At 36.7% G+C, this 17,219-nt stretch overlaps 1 long non-coding RNA gene across 3 annotated transcripts in view; it reads right to left on the reverse strand.

The window, feature by feature from the left end:
- LOC108512263 (uncharacterized) overlaps positions 1–17,219 on the reverse strand; it is a 27,696-nt gene that overhangs the window by 8,625 nt on the left and 1,852 nt on the right. For 2 of the 3 annotated variants that reach the window (XR_001880551.1, XR_001880549.1), the window contains exons 2-4: positions 13,055–13,257; positions 10,418–10,501; positions 3,650–3,768 (exon numbers count right to left, since the gene is read on the reverse strand). This is a non-coding gene — a long non-coding RNA (uncharacterized LOC108512263). Of the gene's footprint in view, positions 1–3,649; positions 3,769–10,417; positions 10,502–13,054; positions 13,258–14,319; positions 14,407–17,219 lie in introns of all 3 variants that reach the window. The other variant, XR_001880550.1, reaches the window with a different exon arrangement.

Here is a 17,219-nt window from a genome sequence, read left to right on the forward strand (position 1 = left end):
TTGGCCCGGGTTTTTTTTTTTTTTTTTTTTTTTTTTTGATGGAGTCTCCCTCTGTCGCCCAGGCTGGAGTGCAGTGGCGCCATCTCTGTTCACTGCAAGCTCCGACTCCCGGGTTCCGCCATCCTCCTGCCTCAGCCTCCCAAGTAGCTGGGACTACAGGCACCCGCCACCACACCTGGCTAGTTTTTTTTTTTTTTTTTTTTGTATTTTTTTTTAGTAGAGACGGGGTTTCACCGTGTTAGCCAAGATGGTCTCGATCTCCTGACGGGGTTTCACCATGTTGGTCAGGCTGGTCTCGAATTCCTGACCTCGTGATCCGCCCACCTCAGCCTCCCAAAGTGCTGGAATTACAGACGAGCCACCGCTACTGGCCTACAGTTAACTTTTAACCGTACAGAAATATTTCTAGCCCAGTCAAGTGAGAACAATCTCTAGTATAGTGATTTAATCTTCATATAATTTTCTCTTTGGGAATTGTGAAGTCATTCTTGATTTTCTTTCTCCTTTGTGTCTCAATTCAGTTAGTCACCTTATCCTAGCAGTTTTCCCTTTGAGAATCTGTCCCTTCCTTTTCAATGTCCAGGTTCTCATGTCTTCCTACTTAAACTGTAATTACTTTCTCTTGAATCTTCTTGCTTGTGATGTTCTCTCCTCCAATATAAATGACACACATTACCATACAACCTTCCTGAAACACAGCTTTTACTCCAGCACTCAGTACTCAAAACATTTCGGCAATGTCTTCTTGCCTACAAATCCTAGCTTGTCAGATAAGATTTTCCATAATCTTATCTCAACTTCCATTTCCAAACTCATTTCTCACTGTTTTCCAACATTATCATCCTCCAAATAAGGTTTGCACAAAACTTTGAGGGTTAGGGAAAGAATGTCCTGTTTCCAGTCTGGAGTTGGCTGGTAGATAAATGTGGGACTCCAGATGACTAATTTTAATATCCTAATCTTCAGTTTTTCATGTCTGCAAAAAAAAGGGGGAAGGCCTAAATCAAGTGCTGACCATAAACTGAATTTGGTGAGAAAACATGTTGGTTTGGCATGCATGGTGCTTTATAAGAATACTGATTTCTAGTACTTTAAGGATAATATAGGCTTTTTTATTGCCATAGGCCCCTACACTCTCTGTTGTGCTTCCCCAGGCAAACTTCACTCTGATATGATGTCAACCAGGCCCCTGAAAGCAACCCTACACTAAATTACTTCAATTTCCTACCAGCTCTATCATGATGTATTTCTTTTTTTTTTTTTTTTTTTTTTTTGAGACGGAGTCTCGCTCTGTCGCCCAGGCTGGAGTGCAGTGGCCGGATCTCAGCTCACTGCAAGCTCCGCCTCCCGGGTTTACGCCATTCTCCTGCCTCAGCCTCCCGAGTAGCTGGGACTACAGGCGCCCGCCACCTCGCCCGGCTAGTTTTTTGTATTTTTTAGTAGAGACGGGGTTTCACCGTGTTAGTCAGGATGGTCTCGATCTCCTGACCTCGTGATCCGCCCGTCTCGGCCTCCCAAAGTGCTGGGATTACAGGCTTGAGCCACCGCGCCCGGCCACTATCATGATGTGAGTACTCATACATCCAAACACAATTATGTTGTAGCAATTTTCAAGTTAGGGAGGGTGAAGATCTTGATCAGAATTACTGAGCAGCATACAGGGTTTGGGAGGGTTCCACGGGTGTATGGAGGAAGAAGGACAGGATTCTCAAGCAGATTCTGAGATTTTCTAGGGGTGTAGAATAGAAGGGATAAACTTCTGACTGCTTTACATGATCAGTAATCATTAGCCTCACTTGGAAATTCTCAGAAATCACATTTATAAAATTTTTAGAGTAAGATAACATCATTTGGAAGATGAAAACTATGATTTTGTTTAAAGTAACTAGAGATACATATCTAAAAATGACTTGGTGTGCTTCAAAGATAGTGAATATTTTATTTTCACTTTAAACAGCAGTCAACTTTGGTGTAAAATACATTGCTATCACTCTCAGTGGTTGCATTGCTCTTCTAAACTGCATTCCTAAAAGTCAACTTAATTTTTTTATTTCCATATTTTGCCATCAATTTCTGTCAATAAAAATATTGAATAGAATGACAATCCCTTTTTAAAAAATTTGAGGCCAAATAATTTGCTGTTTTTAAGGAAATACAGACATTATATTTAGAAAGATTAGTAACATCTTGATATTTTTAGATATTATACTTTATAAAATGTGATACTTGAAAATCTATTTTCCAAAAGCATACAAGGTCTTTATTTTAAAATAAAACTTGAGAAATGGTAAAAGTTTATGTGTATCGTCTATACATTAAAATCATCTCCTTAAAAAAGTTTTAAAAAAAATTTACCACTATCTCCCAACTAAGTTTTCTATGATACTTTAGAGTTTAATTAGCCATTCTCTTACAGTATAGTTATTGAAAGGATAATTAATTCTTCTATGATAGTTTATTAGCAAGGCTCCATTGACTTTAAAGTATACCCAAGGTTAAAATTGCAAGTATAAAGAAGGAATGAGTATAAACACCAAAATGACTTCTCCTAAAGACAGTCTGGGAATGGACGTCAAAGCCTTAGGTGTATTGTTTAAATTTTTTAAATAAATAAGTGGGTGTGTTGTTTACATTTGTACTAGATTGTATCCATTCATTATATATTAATAACTTTAATTTGAAAAGAAAGAACCATACTGGGACATGGTATTCTATTTTCTTATCTTTCCCTGAAAAATTGCATAACTTTGAGCAAGCCAGTTCTCTTCCTGGACTTCCTTTTCCTTTCTGAAAATAAGAGATTTAAACCAGAGCCTCTGTGAAGCTCCTTCTCATTCCCTAATTTCATAAATCTATGGTATATAAGTCTGTGAAGCAAAGGAGGCGTCAGGAGTCCTCAACAAGGAGTTTTAGGCTCTGTTTCATTTCTGGAAGACTTCTTAAACTTTTCAAGCATAATTTTATTCCTTTAATATACAAAAATATTAGCCTCTCACTCTGTTGTGAGGAAGTTGACTTATTTTTTTATTGCCAGAAACACTTGTCCCAGTTAAATCTTCAGTCCTCTGCCTAAGCATGACTTGAACCAACTGGAGTTAGAAGCTTGAGTCACAGCCCCACAGCTTTGTAGTGGTCAGGTTGACTAACTGCAGGGGAAGTTTCAGTGCTAGTGGCTCAGTCAGCAGGGTGATTTTCAGCAACAAGAAAAGAAAATCCGGTTCCCTCACTGGTGAAAAATTTGATTTATTCCAGCATAGCTTTGTTTGAGCTGGCTGCTCAAAAGTTTCATCCTGATCATTGTTCAAAGGATTCCAGATTGGATCATAAACTCATTGATATAGATTATTGTTCAACATTTGACTTTTTTTATTATTAACAATAATTTTGTTCTTCTCAAATATTTTAAACTTCCTCTCAAAGTTCAGCAATATCAGGTTAAAATGAAGCTTAGAAAATATGTAACATATTATGATGAAAAGAAGGGGGAAAGAGAAACAGAGAAGCCCAAACACTGGGAGTTTTACAGAAAGCTGTGAAGACATGCTAAAAGTTGTGTTATTTATGCCCTTAAAAAAAAAAAAAAAAAAAAGATGTCACAATTTAATCAATGGAAAATAGGCTTTAAAAAAAATAAAATAAAAGTTCTTACCCGGCAGTCTTCCCAGTTTTCTTGTAGCCATGTTTCCCATTTGTTTTTTTCAAGAACTCTTTTCCTTGGGGGCAAGGTACACTCTACCTGTTTGAAAAGTTGCTCTTCTTCAGAGGGTCCTGGATAAGAACCACAAGGTAAGATTTTGGAAGTATGTTTAGGGGGCAGGACTGCCATCTTCACTTGCTATTTGGCCAGTTGTTTGAAACTCCCACTAGATATCACAACTGGGGAAAGAATGATTTGACCCACACATTGTGAGCAGTAGTAAAATGATTTAACCCACTCCTGTCTCCCTAACCTGGTTGGGGGAAAGATTGGAGACAGGGAAAGATCCAGGACTTCACCACATTTTTCATTTTCTAATAGTTGAAAATTATTTTTTTAAATTTTGCCAACTAACTTTCCTCTCATATCTTCTAAGGAAAATTGAGCTATACGTCTTATTTGACAACACTAAATCAGATTCACAGTTATGACAATAATAAATTAATCAAAATAAGGCTATTAAATATCTAAACCACTCAGTTTTCTCATTATCCTTCTGCTATAGAAGCCTGTGGATGTGTGTAAAGGGCTTACTACTGAGCCCTCTCAAAACAAGATGAGTGATACAAAAAAGGGGAAATATGAAACAAATCAGCAACTTTATTTCTTTTCATCTTCTTTGTTTAAAAGCAAAGGAAAGTTTTTTAAAACTATATTAAGGCTATAATACAGGTTATAAGGTTATTAGGTTATAGATTATTTAAATTGTTCTTTTTTTTTTTTTTTGATGGAGTCTCACTCTGTCGCCCAGGCTGGAGTGCAGTGGCGCCATCTCTGCTCACTGCAAGCTCCGACTCCCGGGTTCCGCCATCCTCCTGCCTCAGCCTCCCAAGTAGCTGGGAGCTACAGGCACCCGCCACCACACCTGGCTAGTTTTTTTTTTTTTTTTTTGTATTTTTTTTTTAGTAGAGACGGGGTTTCACCGTGTTAGCCAAGATGGTCTCGATCTCCTGACGGGGTTTTCACCATGTTGGTCAGGCTGGTCTCGAATTCTGGACCTCGTGATCCGCCCACCCTCAGCCTCCCAAGTGCTGGAATTACAGACGAGCCACCCGCTACTGGCCTAACAGTTAACTTTTAACCGTACAGAAATATTTCTAGCCCAGTCAGTGAGAACAATCTCTAGTATAGTGAATTTAAATCTTCATATAATTGTTCTCTTTTGGGAATTGTGAAGTCATTCTTGATTCTTTCTTTCTCCTTTGTGTCTCAATTCAGTTTAGTCACCTTATCCTAGCCAGCCTTTCCCTTTGAGAATCTGTCCCTTCCTTTTCAATGTCCAGGTTCTCATGTCTTCCTACTTAAACTGTAATTACTTTCTCTTGAATCTTCTTGCTTGTGATGTTCTCTCCTCCAATATAAATGACAAACATTACCATACAACCTTCCTGAAACACAGCTTTTACTCCACTCAAGTACTCAAACATTGTCGGCAATGTCTTCTTGCCTACAAATCCTAGCTTGTCCAGATAAGATTTTCCATATCTTATCCAAACTTCCCATTTCCAAATTCATTATCTCACGTGTTTTCCAACATTATCATCCTCCAAATAAGGTTGCACAAAACTTTGAGGGTTAGGAAAGAATGTCCTGTTTCCCAGTGCGTGGAGTTGGCTGGTAGGATAAATGTGGACTCCAGATGACTAATTTAATATCCTAATCTTCAGTTTTTCATGTCTGCCAAAAAAAGGGGGAAGGCCTAAATCAATGTGCTGACCATAACTGAATTTGGTGAGAAAACATGTGGGCTTTGGCATGCAATGGTGCTTTAATAAGATACTGATTATCTAGTACTTTAAGGATAATATAGCCTTTATTTATTGCATAGGCCCCTACACTCTCTCTGTTGTGCTTCCCCAGGCCAAACTTCACGTTCTGATATGATGTCAACCAGGCCCCTGAAAGCAACCCTACACTAAATTACTTCAATTTCCGTACCAGCTCCTATGATCGATGTATTTCTTTTTTTTTTTTTTTTTTTTTTTTTGAGCGGATCTCGCTCTGTCGCCCAGGGCTGGAGTGCAGTGGCCGGATCTCAGCTCACTGAAGCCTCCGCCTCCCGGTTTACCCATTCTCCCTGCTCAGCCTCCCGAGTAGCTGGGACTGAAGGGCCGCCCACCCTACGCCCGGCTGTTTTTTGTATTTTTTAGTAACGGGGTTTCACCAGTGTTAGTCCAGAGATGGTCTCGATCTCCTGACTCTGTGATCCGCCCGTCTCGGCCTCGCCAAAGTGCTGGGATTACAAGGCTTGAGCCACCGCGCCCGGCCACTATCTGATGTGTTTCCTATGAGTCACACCTGGTACCATTTGCATGCACTTTTCCCACTCTGTTTTCTGGAATGGGTGACTCCCCTCATTCCAAAGGTAAAACAATAAAGAAAAGGACACTGAGGACATCAAAAACAAACTTTGCTTTTGTAGCCTGTGTGCTTTTGTGGACTATGATAAAAAGTAATAAGTTCATTTGTGAAGAGTTTATGGAAGGCAATATGAGAATCCAATATTTTATTATTTTGACACAAACATCAGTTCTTACACCAGGGGCAGGTGTAGGCCAGGGTGTAGCCTTCCCTTTCAGTCATTTCTCTCATAATGAACTCTGCTGTTACCACCCAGGAAATCCTTTGACCCAGAATGAGGCAGTATTTCAACCGACTTACAAATAAAATATCCTTATGTTAGGAAATGTTCTTCTTCATTGATGAGGGTGGTTGGATTTAAAAATCGTAGAGGTAGAAAACTGGAGCAATCACCTAATTGAGCAGGGAGACCCTCAGGCTGTATTGTTTTCACCTACCCCACTTCAAATTTGGCAGTTTTCTCTGTGTACCAGATAACCCAGAGTTATTAAACTCTTCTCTGTATTGTTTGTTTGAGGGCTATTGATCTTCTGCTCTTTTAATTATTTCTTTTTAAAGTAGCTTTCAAAGCATTCTTTGAAGTTGGAGGCCAAAGTTCACTTCCACTGTGAGGAGTTGAATTAAATTGGATTTTTCTTTTTTTTCTCAGACTTGGTTGGTAATTGAAGATATATCTTAGCAGCTGAACTACAGTCTGGAATATCTGGCAGTTCAGGGATGTTGACTTTCACTTGCTCCCTCTCAGCTTGTCCTTTGTCCTCTCACTGGATTTGTAGCACATGATAGCAGTCACTGAATTAACTTCCTGGGATATTTTTTAATGGAAAGAATTTATTCGTTAAAAGAATTCTGCCAACAGTTTACTCTTTTGCTTTATTTAATTGTGAAAATTTAAGTCAGTCTTGATCTGGAAATCGAAGCCTTAGGCAATTGCTGCTTATCACACACCAGATAACCTTTCTTGTCTTATGAGCTCTTCCTGAATGTACAATTGAGGCAATTGAGATAAACTGAAGTAGCTTTGATGGGTGTTTCCAGATCTAATCTGGAAGGAGCGTTATTCTTCTCAAAGTACTTTTGAAAAGCATTTGTTCTCCATGTCACAAAATACACTTAAACAAAATTAAGAGCAATGAAGGAGGGACATCTATTTCTCCCTGGTTTGAGGTGAGGGGATTTTTTCGTATGTTTTCCATCCCCTAGATCGTGCTCTGGTCCTTTTATGACTAGTCACTTACAAGAGATTGGGTGTTGTTAATGATCTATAGAAGGAAAATGTGTTTTTATCTCTGCAGAGCAATGATGTCCTCTGCATGAATGGCCACCATGGTCATTACATTGGATTGGTTTTGCTGAGTGATGGCCTCAGCACATAACCTGGCCACTTAAGTCAGGGAGAGAAGGAGACCTTTGGACATTCTCTACACAAGCTCATTTTCAGTTTACCCTCACATTTTGTTTTCTCGTCATCTCCAATTTCTGGAGTTCTCTCTAAACCCCGATCCAGCACTTGTGCTCAGAATACGATTTCTTTTTGCCTCATTATGGCTGCCACAATTATCAACCACCTGCCCCTGCACTCACGCACTCATGTCAGCATTTTTACTTATCAATCTATTCACTTTCTATTCAAATTTATTTCTTCTCTCCCTTTCCTCATGCCTCTTAAACCAGTGTTTCTCATAGTATAGCCTTTAAATCACCTACAACAGAATTCCCTGTGATAATATTTTACAAATCTGGATTGTGGGCCCCATCCCTTACAACAGATTCTGTGGGAGTGGGACCCAGGAATCTGACTTTTCATGCACCTCAAGATGATTTGTTCACACACTAAAGCTTAAGGACTAAATTAAATCCTTCCCGCTTTAGCCTGTGACGTAGCTCTCTCTTCCTTTTGCTGGAGGACTCCTGATACATGTGACACACTCAGCCACCACTTTTCTTGGGGTCTTTCCTTCCTAATTCTTCACAATTTCTCACTCTTGGGAAAAAAAAAAATCTTCCCAAGGTCCTGAAAGGACAACTCTAATTTATCCCTAGTAGTACTATCTACTCACATTTTAAAAATAGGAGTCAGTGCTTGGCTGCAAATACAACTGACAGAGTTAAAGCATAAGAACATATTTTACTCAACGTATAAGAAAATTACGCTATTTTAGTTCCCTTTCCTTTGCCAACTGAGTTTGAGTGAAAGAAGATAAGTATCATGTGGGGGTCCACAGAGGGGAAAATGAGCAGATGAATAGACCTAAAGCCACTTTTCCTAAATCAACAGTAAAATTGTGCAATATACAATATTACTGCAAGTCTGCTAATATAGATGGAAGAGAGCCAAGATCTGATGTTTCCTAGAGACTAAACACTCACTGAAGCAGGAATTATGTCTAATATTATTTCGTTGGCTTTTGTGGATGCAAAAAAATACATGAGAAATGCATGGCCTCTGTTCTTACAGAATTTATAATCTATTGAAAGCTGCTTATTGAAATCAAACATTATGTATATCAAGGACTGCAGATGGCAGTTATTCAGATTGTTATACTATTACCCTTGTAAAACCTGATAGAATAAAATAGTAATAGCAAAACATAGTTATTCCACCAAATTTAAAGTGCTGTGTGAAAATGTAAAATGAGACTACCTGGTTTATTCAGTGTGATGGTTAATTTTAGATATCAACTTGACTGAATTAAGGGATATCCAGATAACAGGTGAAACATTACTCCTGGTGTGTCTGTGTATTAGTCAGGGTTCTCCTGAGAAACAGAATCAATATGAGATAAATAGATAGATAGATAGATAGATAGATAGATAGATAGATAGATAGATGAAAGGGCGGTCATTATGGGAATTGGCTAACATAATGATGGAGGCTGAGATGTCCCACCATATGCTGTCTGCAGGCTGGAGAACCCATGAAGCCAGTGGTATAACTCAGTCTGTGTCTGAAGGTCTAAGAACCCGGAGAGCTGATGGTGTCACTCAGTCTGAGGATGAAGACCCGAGAATGCCTGAGAATCTGGCACCCTGCTAATACAAGTCCTAGAGTCCCAAAGCCAGAGACCTTCGAGTTCTTATGTCCAAGGCCAGGAGAAGATCAGTGTCCCAAACTCCAAAAGAGAAAGTAAATTTATTGTTTCTCTGCATTTTTGCTCTCCCTAGGTCCTTAAACACTTAGATAGTGCCCACCCACACTGGGTGAGGGCAGATCTTCCTTACTCAATCCACTGATCCAAATGCCAATCTCTTCCAGAAATGCCCTTACGGACATTCCCAGAAATAATGCTTTACCAGTTTATCTAGTTATCCTTTAATGCAATCAATTTAACATTGCATTAAATTAAATTTATCCATCACAGCCTGAGAGGACATTTCTGGAAGAGATGAGCATTTGAATCAGCAGGCTGAGCAATGATTTGCCCTCACCAATGTGGGCAGGCATCATGTAACCCATTGAGGCCCCTGATGGACCCTGATGGAGTGACACTATCATCTCTCCTGATTTTCAGATCTTCAGATACAGACCAAATTATTCCACTGGCCTCCCTGTTTCTCCAGCTTACAGATGGCATATTGTAGGAATTCTCAGTGTCTATAATCATGTGATTCCTGTAATAAGTCTTATCCCTCTATCTATCTATCTCTTTATATATATATATATCTTGATATACAGATGTATATATAGAGAGATGTAAATACCGAGAGATAGAGAGAGGTGTATTTTATTGGTTCCATTTATCTGGAGAACCCTGACTAATGCATTTAGATTCTATTTTGATGCTGTTGGAAAAAAATATATAGAATTAAGTCAACTTAAAGTCATCAATTGAAATGACAGTATTATTCATTATCATAAAAAAATAGTAAATAAACTAAATTTCCAACAAAGATTATTGGTTAAATACATTTAATGATATGATGGAAAGTTATGCAAGCTTTAAAAAGTATATTTTGGGTAATTAATGGCATGGAAGAAATGCTGACAATATCATTCTGTTAAGTGAGAAAAACAAGAAGAAATAAAAAAATACATATATGTATGTGTGTATATATTTTACAATGAAAGAGTAAATGGAAATAAAAGTCACAGTGGTTATTCTGGATAGTCAGTGACAGGTTCTTCTTTATCTTTCAATCTTTTTCCAATATTAATACTGAATGTTAGTTATTTATATAATCAGTTATAAGAATATGCTTTCAAAGGTGGCTTTACATATCAACAATTCTATGGTCTTGAAAAAGGAAAATTTTACCTCCAAATGACATCCTTTTTTTTTCTTCAAGTAATGTCTTTTAATCCACAAAAAATTCTACTCAGAGGATATACACGAAAAAGGTACACATTCATTCTTTTACCTTCTCTTACTCTTGGGCAACGCAGTTGACTTCCTTGAATGTCATGTTGTTCTACCTTGTTCCAAGTGAGGTACTTACAAGAATCTGATGGAAGTTTAAAACAAGAGAAAAGAGAAATACTTTATCATCTGGCAATATGTAGTTCATGTACTTCTGTGTGTAAAAGTAGTGTAAATCCATGCCAAACACCTAGCCAAATTGAACTCCAAATATCTAATGGTGTGCTCATGGAAATCATCTTATCGAATCTAAATTATGTGTTTTTATTCAACTTTGCATCCTCAACACCTGCAACTGATTTACATTTGATGGTAAATGACAGCATGAATAAATATATGTACCCAATTCATGATCCCTTTTAGCCCAATTTATATAAATCATTCTTTAATATTTTTGAATATCCCATGAGCAGTCTCATTCCATTTATAACAGTTCGAATTGTTAAGATGTCTTCATTACATGGACTCTGTTTATTATATAATCCCTCTAACTTGCTCCAATTGTACGAGTTACGTCCTTTTAAGGCTACACAGAGAATCCCTCCACATATGATTACTGTTTTAAATGTTTAATAATAGTTGTCATTCTCTTCCTAAAGTCATTCAATTATTACTGATAGATAATCATCTGTAAATTAGTAAATGTTTTGGTGGTTATTCTTGGAAAGAGTTTCAACTTATTGACATTGCTCTCAAAATGTGTTGTTCAAACTGAATGAAATATTTTAGGTATAGCCATCTTGTTCTGGACAGTATGTTACTGACTAGAACATGTGCCAAGATCATATTTGGGGCAATTTTAATTGTTTACTAACATTGAGGTTGTAATCAATCAAAATTCCAGTGTTTTATATAACTTGTGATTATTTCAAGGTTAACACAAACAAAAGGCATATTACTTGAAAAGAATATTATGTTAAATATTTACACCATAGATTCATTCTTCTGTTAGCCAAAGTTAAACACGTGTACAAACAAATTCAGAATATTGAGTTTTAAAAATGTTAAGTATTTGGAACAAATACTCTGTTCTTTAGAAGAGAATTTGGCAAGTGCTGCCCCAAAATATGTTGAGAAGAGCTGGCTTTTTAAGAATAATTTAACTTTAATGTTTTAGCTGCATTACTTACTCACTGAATGACCTTGGCCTTGCTCCAACAAATATCCCAATATCTTCATTTTAAAAATAGAACCAGTAGCAAAAGCTGTCTACCTTCTTATCAGTAACACTAAAAAGTTAACTTATGCTTGAGCAATTCTTGGAGATATTCTGAGGATTTGCTAACGTGCTTTCAAGGAATGAACTCATCCTTTTGTACTATTCTTTTCGGAAAAAAATAAACACAAAGCATTTTAGATGATTAAGGAATATAGTCCAACTTATTTGGGGGCAGCACTTGCCAAATTCTGTTCTAAAAATAGAGTATTTGTTCCAAATACTTAACATTTTTTAAACTAAATATTCTGAGTTTGTTTGTACACGTGTTTATTCCTTATCTTTTCTATTATCTTTTCTACTCTTAGCTGTTCGGCTTATATAATTATGGAAGCCTCTTTCTCAACACCTTATGTGCATTTGGAATTTTCTTTTCTTGCTTCTATTATAGAATAAAATTTCTTGGAAGTTAAGTTCCCTAGGACTGCCATACCCATTGACTCTGTTCTATTTTATGAGGCTTGTGCTGGGAAAAGAAAAATTGTTCTAAGCTAAAGTTGTATTTGAGAGGAAAGTTTTCATTTTTCACCAGATATCTACTTTTATACAAAAACCTGTTTATTTTTTAAGGAGCTAAGTGGTTGACTTTGGAACTTCTGACATTGTAGGAAAATGAGCTGCTGCATGTTTTTATTTATTGCTGTGTAAGGTTGTCAGAGTGGTGCAGCTGTGTGACAGTTGTTTCTTCCTAAAGGAAGAACAAATATTTGTGTCTTGCCCTGCAATTTTTCTTTATTTAAATTCTGATGGGCCAATTGATTAATGTATTCTTCAATAAATATTTTTTGATGCTAGCATGCTTCATCACATTTTATTCAAAAATATATATTTTACCACATTATATGTCAGGCACTCCTTTAAACACTGGGGATGCAAAATTGAATAAAACTTAAAAATTGTGCTTGAAAAACTAATTCTCTATAATTTGGTAGGTAGACATTTGAATAACTCACCTTAAGCCAGTGGGATGCCTGGAATAATTATGTATGAAGGGAAGGGGGAAGAAGCATGTATGGTTCCAGTTAGATGGCTTAGAAAGAATGTCTTAGAAGTGGTGAGTGTGGCAGAAAAGAAAAATGTATCTTGCAGACAAAGGAAATTCCAGAAAGAAAGGAAAGTAAATCTCAGACTAGAGACAGAATTTGCACTCAGCGGAAGAAAGGAAGGAGGGCCGTTTTGGTTTTAACGGTCATTATCTTTTCTACTCATCTTCTCCTCCTTTTTCATCTTCCTTTCTCCAATCCAGCTTCTTTCTTTTTTACTCTTTGAATTGGGACTGAGAGTGTTAACCTTTCATTTCTCCTCTCACAATTACAAGGGTAGGGGTAAACAGCTAATACACTTATTTTAAAACGTTGAATATCAAATAAAATATGTTCTATAAACTTATCATCAGGTAAAGAGTTAATTAAAAATATTTACCAAGGATGATATTCCAGAATCCAAACGTGGGTGGAATGTTCTTTTCCTTGATGGAGCTGACCCAGTGTGGGTCTCACTTGGAGCAGAGTAGTATGATGAATTAGATGGACAAACCTCTTGACTACTTGTGTTTTGACCTGAATCTTATTCTTCCTAAAGCAGATAAATCCTGCCATCTAAAACTGGGGTTTTAGCCAGTAATTCTGAGAGAAAATTGAGGGGAAATAGAATAATATATCAGAGGATTAACAGGAGTGAAAGTTTAACTGACTTTTGGGTTCTTTTGTCTTTACTGAAATATGCTAGCCATTTTCTGCCAAAATAAAATATGAAAAATAAGGACAATGAATATGGGTAAATCCTTCTTCAGTGACTTTTGTCTTGTGATGACAAACTCCAACGATGGTTACACAAAGAGGGGTTGAGTTAATAGAATAACCTGGAAGTCTCCCTCTAAAGTATGAGACATGGTTTTATCTTGCTTATATAATCTCCTTAAAGTAGGACACAAGGAAAATAAAATTCACATAATTACAAGATTTGATAAAAAAGATCCAGTTGATTGGGTTTTTATTATACCGTCTTGTGCAGTTTTGCAAGACTAAGCTTAACAACCTCAAGTTGAAATTAAGTTTAAAAGTATAAGTGAAAATTATCTCATCATCTTAGTTTACTTTCATCATCGTAGATTTCTTTCTGGTTTAAACTAAAACTCTTTATGGCATTATCCCGGTAATGACCAGGCATTTATTAATAATAGAAGGCAATTAAAATTTTAGTAATACAAATAAGTAGGCAGCTAACACCCTTACCATCTTTCTCTCCCTGTCTCTCCCTCTCCTTCCTTCCCTCTCTCCCTCTCTCTCTTTCTTCTCTCTCACTCTCAATGCATTTCATTTTTTTCAGAATGGACTGAAAAATGAATTGAAGAATGGTTGTGTTTCAGCTAAGAAAATTCCAATCAATAGACGACTAGTCTGACTGTCTTTGAGTGTGAAATCTGCTTGTAGGCCCCAAAGTCTGGATCCTTTCCTTACATTCTTATATTACTCCACGCACCACACCGGGGTACAGTGATAAAGGGCAGTGTGCTGGAAGGAGCTTGTGTTAAAATCCTCTGGGACATTCTCAGAATCTTAGTTCTGTCACTTCTATTATAAATTCCATATGGAATTTTTCTTCAGTCTGCTCCTTTGGAGAAATCTCAGCAAAACGAGATCATTTCTGATCATTTAGTTTTAAAAATAAAATAAAAAACAGGGTACCTTCCAGGTTGTATAACTCAAACTTCTCCATCTACAACTGCCTTAATGTGCACATCATTGAAGTCAAAACCGCAAGACCAGCAAGTCCTAGGAATTTGAAAAACAGTGACTGCTATGACCCTGGTCAAGGCACTTAGCATAATCTCTGACCCTCAGTTCTGTATCTTTAATATTCAGAGATAATGTGGACTGTGTCTCAGGGATGGGTGTTTTGTTTTGTAATATTACTGTTATAATGACAAGTGTTGCTATTACTAAAATTATACTTCTACAGTTTACATTTATTGACATTTGCTATGTGGTAGGCACTATACTAAGTTATTTACATGACTTAACTCATTTAATCATTCCAATCACCTAGTGAAACATTATTTTACTTTAAAGATGAGGAAATTTAGGCACAGAGAGACGGGGTAACTTGCTCGAGTTACATTAGTAAATGACCAGAGATCTTAACCACTAGAATTTATACAAGATGCAGATAACTACTGTCATTCCTTAAATTACTGAAGAGATCTATCAGTATTAGGGTGCAGTTGTTATTAAGAAAAATCATTAATATTGATTTTTCTTATTTTAATTACTCCACTTAAACACATATAAATAATTGTACTAGTTAATAGAACATATAAATTCAAGCAGTTATTATTTACTGAAAACAAAAGTTAAGCCCCCAGTAGTAGAACTTATGAGAACGCCATTCCAGATAACATCAAACTGTTTTTTAAATGCTCCCACCTCCCCTCTCCAAAGGAAAATAAAACCAGACAAATGCAGTTTAGTTAGTATATTGGTTTACTCATTTTTAATCTTTCTGCCTGCAGTGAACAAACAGTTATCATAAATTACAAATCTAAACCTTTATGAAAGAGGAATTAATTTTATTAATGTTCCAATATAAAGCTGCCATGGAGAAGGTGCCATGGCTGAAACTGTACAGCATTTGCCAGCCATGATTTATAGTGTCTTTAAAACAGCTGGCGTTATCTGAATTGGCCATCTAGTCTTGGTTGAAAAAAGATGTAGAATGGCTAACCAAAAGGATCAGGTGAGCTGAGACTGCTGGATGAACAACGATAATATAACTTATCAATTCATGAGCCCTTTCATCAGAAGATTGCAATGTTCTTTACAATCACAAATTTGTAAGCCTCATAAATTGTCTGCAGCAACGGTTGCTATCTGTTTAATTAAAATGTCAAATTGGTGATTATGTAACTTTGTAAGGCGAGTGAAGGAGGAAGTGACAGATGGCCCACTTTCTAAGGTGAAGTTGAGCTCTTAAGTTGCATAAAGATATGTTGAGCACACATCATACACAGGTCATGGGCTCCTTTAAGACATGTAGGGTTGTCAAAATAGTATAGCATATGACTCAGTTTCTAAATGTTCCATTTATATTCATTGCTTCAACATGAGGGCTTTGTATTTAGGAAGGAAGGAAGGAAAGCATGTTCCACTTTATTTTTCAATTAGCAAAGGGCACATTTTCGAATCTCTCAGCCTCCTTCTCCTTCCAAAAAATATTGAGCTAGAGTCTCAAATTCAGTGGAAACACGCCAAAGCCAGGTACTTCTGAGGCATGGGCTAGAACAGAATTACTATGAACTCTATAGCATTAAATTTGGATGAAAGGAAATATGAATTCAGCCTCTCTGATTTCTTAGACCATTTTATTTTTATATTTAAAACCCAGAATTTCTGTCCTCTCTATGCTTGTATTCTGTTTGTAAAATGGGTCATGATTGTACTCTTTACATGCCAGACATGGTGATGGGATAACTGAAAGTACTCTCAGAGCTATCATAAAGTCAGGAAGAAATTTGATATTACAAGTTGTTGATTTCTACACTGGCAAATTTGCTAGATTTTTTAATTTGAAGATTATTACTATATACTGATAGTTTTAAATTAAGTTTCTGGAAGTAAGTATGTAAATTGAGTAAATAATTATTTATCTGTGAACGATTCTGTAAAGCTAGGTGCTTTAGAGATACTCCAAAAATATTTCACTTATCCCAAAGCCTAGGACTTCAATGGATGTGTCCTAAATGATTTAAATTGTTGATTCTAAAAGCATACAACAATAAATTTCAATTTTGAAAATTCACAATTGCAATTGCTTTTCTCTACCTCAGTCTGAATGAGTCAGATTTTATGTGACCCAATTTTTATTCTTATAAATTTTGCAGGTCCCTATTATTTTAGCCCCATAAACATTCTTTAAACACTTATGGGCCATCAAACTAAGGCACAACAAAAGTAAAAGAACAAAGACCTATAACACTTCTCTAGAGGTAAAACTTGTAAACTTCAATAGCTACTAGTGGGTACACTGACATTTATAGAAGCAAAAGGTATGTTCAAATAACAGAACCAATGAAGATAGACTGAACTATCTCTATGTTCCCTCTATGAAATTATATTTAGAAATTTTTAGAGCTTTATTGTAACAACATTTATAGCTGCAGCTTAGGTGGTGAAATTTTCAATACTTGAGGAATATCTACTACTTCCTATGTAGTTACAGCTTTGAAAATTTAATCACATACAGCACTATGAGCTAGAAGAATAGAGATACTAAAAGAAAATATGTGGTTGAGGTAGATCTTGCTAGCAGAAATAAAACAATAAAATGCCAAATAAAATTGACAGTGTTTTAGGAAGGTGGGATGAATAAGATTCTTGTTTCATGATGTGCAGAAATGTGATTGAAGAAATACTGGCATCAAGGAAACTTTTCTCCTTCCCTCTCTCTTACTCTCTCCTTTCCTTTCTTCCTTCCCTCCTTCCTTCCTTCCTTCCTTCCCTCCTTCCTTCCTCCCTTCCTCCTTCCTTCCTCCCTCCTTCCCTCCCTTCCTCTTTCCTCTCTCCCCTCCCTCCCTCCCTCCCTCCCTCCC

This window comes from Rhinopithecus bieti, unplaced genomic scaffold (assembly GCF_001698545.2).
Source record: "Rhinopithecus bieti isolate Rb0 unplaced genomic scaffold, ASM169854v2 scaffold_30204, whole genome shotgun sequence".
In the NCBI taxonomy this organism is placed as follows: domain Eukaryota; kingdom Metazoa; phylum Chordata; class Mammalia; order Primates; family Cercopithecidae; genus Rhinopithecus; species Rhinopithecus bieti.